Raw genomic sequence first — 6,065 nt, forward strand, 5'->3', positions numbered from 1 at the left:
GGAACTCTCCTGCCTGGCCCGGGACTGCACGCGGACAGTGCCTGCTGTGCTCTCTCCTGCAGATGCCGGGGTGCTAGGGCCGATCGACCTCATCCAGGGGGAGCTCCGTGGCTCTGTCATGGTCCTGTGCCCACCCAGGGACACCCAAGGTGGCAAGAAGAGGTTCTGGTGCAAATTGGGCAGAACCAGCTGCGCTCTCATAGCTGACACCGATGGCTACGTGGGCAAGAGTCACGAAGGACGAATCTCTATCACCCCTCAGGAGAGCTCTGGAGCTTTCAAAATCTTGATAAATGACTTAAAAAAGGAAGATTCGGGGCTGTACAGGTGCGGGACAGGCAGGCTTAGCAGCCAGAACAGCCCACGGGTGGTGGCTCTGCAGGTGACCACAGGTAGGACGGGGCGCAGGGGGCTGTGCAGGTGCCTCACAGCCCTGGATGAGGAGCATGAAATGCTAACGCAGCCCTCTCCATCCTGCAGCCTCCACTCTTCCCAAGAGACCAAAATTTCTCAGCGGCACGGTCGGAGGCTCACTGTCCTTGAAGTGCCACTATGATCCCCAGGGGAGCTACGAGAAGAAGTATTTGTGCAGGTGGAAGGAAGCTAGCTGCTCACTGCTCGTGGATGCGGATGGGTTTGTGCACGAGTCCTATGAAGGGCGAATACAAATAGCCAGCAGCGACCTGGAAAATGGGTCTTACACAGTGGTGATGAGGCACCTGAGAGAGGAGGATGCAGGATGGTACTGGTGCGGGGCTAAAAACGGGCACACAGAGCACACATCCTCTGTGAAGCTGCTCATCCAGAAGGGTAGGTGGTGGGATGGCTTGGAACACGATAAATCCTCCCCCTTTTTTTAAATTACTCTTTCCTCTACCCCTTCACAGACACGATAATAGACTCTCCTCTGTACTCCGCATAAATACTACAATGTTATGAGAAACATCAGCTATACATTTCACCTTGAAGCTATTGGCACATAACTGAGGTGGTGGTAGAGGTTTCCAGAGGCAGGGATGTAAGCTGAGATTTCAAAGCAAATTTGAGTTATATTATTGATTATTTATGAAGCAAACCCCTAGCACACGCCATCCTGATCCTAGCAAGTGCAGCACAGAGGTGTGCTTAGCTCTGGAGAGAAGCTGCAGGTTATCTTGCAGGTTTAGAAACTGCAGCATGTAAATACACAGATGTATGTAACTGTTCAGCTGACAGAGACAGAAATAGTGGGGTTTAAGTATGAGCGTTTGCCAAGTATTAATGGATTTTCATTAGTACTCCCAAGCTGCTTTCTATAAGATTCAAAGGAAAACAGAAACGCTTGGGTTTGGTCATATGATGCGGCATATTTTTTCATGCTGAGATGCAAGGTGAAATGCGTAAATCTTTGGTAAATTTAATATGTTGCCTCTGCAAAAAGATGGATGTTCAAGCCTCAAATTAATTTCCTCCATAGAAATCTGCTCTTCACAAGACCTAGAAACATCCACTCTTGTGCAACCCTCTTTATCAAGCCTGGCCACCCACAGCACGCCCACGCAGAGGAGCATCACAGGCCTGACGTACACAACGGGCACCGTCACAGAGAGCACCAGCACCCTGCTGCCCACTGCCCCCCCCAGCACCTTTGTAACCTCCCCAGGCAAAATCTATCGCAAGAGGTAAGTTCACGGCCACAGTTCTCGTTGGCACTAACTTGGTGCTTTACAACCCGTCTGCCTCTTTCCCAGGGCCGTACACAGGCTGCGCACAGGTTGCAAGTTGAAAACACCGATAAGAAACATTAGCAGTTAGAGAAGCAGAAGGCAAGGTTATCTCATGTCCATCTGTGGTGCGTATCTTTGACTTTGTCTCTAAATCTGGTGCTGCCCACTCCTCTAGATCAGATGCCAGAGCCAATAGATGTCCTCCTCTCTGTTTTTCTTTGCTCAGTGTGGAGACAGGACATCAGGAAGCATCAGGCTTGAGCAAGAAAGCTGCTCAATCTGTAGCTGCAGACATTATCCAAGCCCCCCTAGGCAGCCAGTAACCTGGGTGGCGTTTGGGTGCTCTGCATTGCGTAAGGAGCTGTCTTTGGACAAGGTTATTAATCAAAGCACTGTGAGCTTTTTTGGCCAGTAATTATTGCATGGCACCTCTCTACAGCAAGCCCTGTGGCTCACCCCTCTGCAAGTGGTTTCCCCAGTAAATTTACTTTTGGTGCTTCCTGCTACAGAGCAAGCTGCGAGCAGCTCTTACACCTTTCACCCCAGCCATGGCCACCATCCAGCCTGGTGTGATTTGCATATGCAGATGTACAGATGCATCCGATCTTGCAGTATCAGTCATCACTGAAAATAAACCACAAAGTCCACAAATCCAGTTCAATATCCTGAGGGGCTCCAAGCACCTCAGAGCTCTCATCTGCCCCGGTGACCCACAGCACCAGAAGTACCATCCTCCCCGTCCACAGCCTCCCCCAAGCCGTACCTCCCCACCATCCGGCCAGAAAGAGAAGGGGAGAGCGCGTTACCAACCACAAATCTTGCTCCTGCGTAAAGGGTCAGATTTTGCCCCATTCCTGGCAAATTTGTGGAGCTCTGATAGCATTTATCTCTTTTTTTGCTGAGATGGCACATAGTTACCCTCCAACAGCTTGAGGGCCTACAACAACTCACAAAGCAAGTGCATGAGCCTTGCTTGTGAACCTCTATCATGAAAATAGCTCGTTTTCCCTTGGGGAGGTGGGGGGCACTAGTTCAGCTGGCAGCTTAAACCAGCACACAGAGCAGAAGCAGCTGTAGAAATTACTTCCTCATAAGCCAAGCTCCAGATCAAATGATTTCATCTCTACTTGACGTTGTTGACTGTTCTACTCTGATCCAGAGTTTATAACTCCTTTAAAACCTTTGGTGTAAAACCAACAGCCTGCATTAAGGTACCTCAGCCACCCTGTGGCTGAATCAAAATCCGATTTAATTCCGGTGGTTCATCTTTCCAGCTCATCAGGTGAATCACGCCTGCTCCCAGTTGTGTTACCAGCTCTCATTTCACTGATTTTCATCACTATCGCTATTCTCACCCTGACCAAAATGAAGTTTCAAAAGGAGACAGGTAAGTTGGCCAGGCAACACCTTTGGGGTTGCGGTTGGTGTTTTGCAGTGGCTTTGCTTGTGATTTCCAAGAGTTGGAGTCGGACCCACGGAAGTTTCCATCTCTAAGACACGCATCCATTCTGCAGCCACTGCAGCCCAAAAGTGCAACTTTACTTGCAAGCAAGCAATGCCCTAGAAAAGTTGGGGTTTTTTGTTTAATATGCTTAAACAAAAAGCGAATGAAGGAAATGGAAATTCTGAAGTCCTGCTGAAAGCAAGGTTGAGGTTTTGCATATAGAAGATTTATGGCTCTGTAAGCACTCCGAAATCCTGAAGTATAAAGGGCAGGGACCTGTACAGCACGAGCGGCTAAGTGCTGGGTGGCTTCTTGGGGCCAAATCCAGCCCACTCAGCACAAAGCTGACAAAGTCTTGCCCCAGACCTCCTTGCTAACAACTGATTTTCAAAAATACATGCATGTATCTTATTCTATAACATATTGTGACCTTAGAGATAAAATTAGGGACAAAAGCCTTCAGCCACAACAGCACTGAGTGGAAATAACAATAATAATTTTTCACGAGAATGAAACTGGGAAACAATGGGTCTAATCTGGTGTCTGCTGTGACATGCTGGTACATTTAAACAGGCATTACAGGAGGTGTTCCCTCCATTGCGTGTGTCTGGGTTTGTTTTTAAGGAGAAGAAAGCCGCGCCATGGGAAACATGGAAGGAGCACCGGCACGGGCTGGTCAGAGCCCTGAAAAAGAGCAAACGATGGAGGAAACCCCAAGTCCAGAAAAAGTGCACGAATGCAGGACAGACTGGCAAACATGGGTGTCTTCTGGAACTGGCACTGCAAGTGTTATTTGCCTTGGTAGAAGAGAATAAAAACAAATTTTAAGCAAAGGATTTGCAGCTTAGTATGTCGATAACCTCCATAGTTTAGACACCAGATTTGCAACCCAGGAATTACGATCCCACAGTCCAGGATTTATGTTCTGATGCCAAACTACTGTATTTATTCCTTACCAAGAAATGTTGAGCCACACATTTCAAAAGCCTTGGATTAAATCCTATATGAGATTTATAAATTTTTATAGGGTTGATTATAATTTTTGCTTACGCATAGTAAACATGTTATCGCTCTTCCTCCTTGCTTGTTTCAATAAAGTCTGATTGCTTATGACCTCTTGCAATACTACACAGGAGCAATTCTTGTTCACTGTGTTGCAATCACATCAAATTTTTTTTGTCCTACTTGAGCAGGATAATCTATGCTATCCTTGGAAGAATCAGGATGACCAACTTACCTGTAAAAGTCTGTGTCTTCTGGCAAAATATAAGAACAGTGGGCCTGTCTTGGAGTATTCATACTCTTTAGATAGAAGCTTTTGTGGAAAACATGTCCGCAAATATTTTGAAGTATATCCAGTTCAAGGAAATTTGTATCAGTGTAAAGTACTCTTCTCCATCAGAAAAAAAAAAAGTAAAATTAATCAAATGGTGGAATAGTGGTTCAAAAATGGGTGATGGCATTTTGTATTCTCATTACAATGCACTTTGATCCAAACTCTGATCATACAAGCAGCTGAAAATATTTTTAAGTCAGATAATTGCAGAGGGAAACAAGTGATTGTGACCATTTGCATCCTCTGGAACGAGCAGCCACCTCTGCGCCCAGTACTGAGCCTACACTCGTAATTCTTTTCCTATTTCAAACATCCACTGACTCGATTAGAAGCAGATCTACAGACATCACGTTTTTAAAGCTGTTCAGAGAATACATCACAGACGTCAAAAGAAGCCTTCAGAGTGGCTATAAAACCAAGGCCATAAAGGTTCCTGTCTAGAACATTTTGTGATACAACTTGCTAAAACTACGCAAATCTTATTGCTGTTGGAGAGATTTTACTTTATAAAAAGAACAGCTGTACGAAGTGTTCTTGCAGTCCAAAATAGAAAGAATGGAAAGACTAAAACACAGGCCCCCCCCTAAAACCTTGAAAATAAACAACATTCTGTGAAACACTTTAAAAACGAGACCATAAACCAGTAGCTGTTAATTGTGCCTTGTGTTTCTCCATGCCTGGTTCGGGGTGCAGCCCAGGATAAATCTCCTCTTCGGCTGAGCAGGAGGTTGCCTCCAGAAGTCCCCTCCCTAGCTTTCTGGTGTCAGCACTCCCTGGAATATCAGACCCATTTAAAACATCAACTTTGGCATGAAAATGGAAACACCCATAAAATTGCTTGTAAAAATATTGTAGAGAGGCAATGCCAGATCATAGCTGCTGTTCTGTTTTGTTGTTGTTTTTGGTTGGTTTTTTTTTTCAGCAACCCTACAGGGGAAAAAAGAACTTTTCAAGTGACTGATGAAGACTTGAGGCAGAACCCCCTTCCACCAAAGCCCCCAAGTACATGAGTTTGGAATTTTCCCTAGGGAAAGCCAAGACATGGCTATAAACTGCAAAGCGCCCGGCACCACTTGTTGCTCAGAAGTCAAACAGCCCGTTTTAAGAGCCAAACCCCACAGGCTGCCCCAACGTCACTTGCTACATGGTTTACACAAGAAAGAATAAAATAAAGCACCTCTAATCAAGCTATTTGTGTGCAACCCTGACCGTCTTTTTCAGAGGCTGAGGACTCCGAGGGAAAGGTGAAGCTGGGGAGGGGGCGTGGGAAGGAAGGACCATCGTGGCTGTAGGTTTGCTCAGTGCTAGGCAAAAGATGAGGGTTTTCTGGTTTTTTTTAAAAAAAAATCCTTATCCATTAGGTTATTTTGCAACACGTAAACTGTATCTGACTTCAGTCTACCACAGACACCCAAATTCTCAAGTGCTGTTTTTCCTCCACCTCTTCTGCAAGACCATCCACAGCTTCAAAATCAAGTTGTTTCAGCCCAAACGCAGCCCAGACCCTAGCAGCAGCTTTGGTTGGTATGCTTCAGGTTACAAGCAACCTGTGCTTTGGCCAGAAAAAAAACCACCAAGC

The sequence above is a fragment of the Falco naumanni genome, chromosome 17 (assembly GCF_017639655.2).
Source record: "Falco naumanni isolate bFalNau1 chromosome 17, bFalNau1.pat, whole genome shotgun sequence".
Lineage (NCBI taxonomy): Eukaryota > Metazoa > Chordata > Aves > Falconiformes > Falconidae > Falco > Falco naumanni.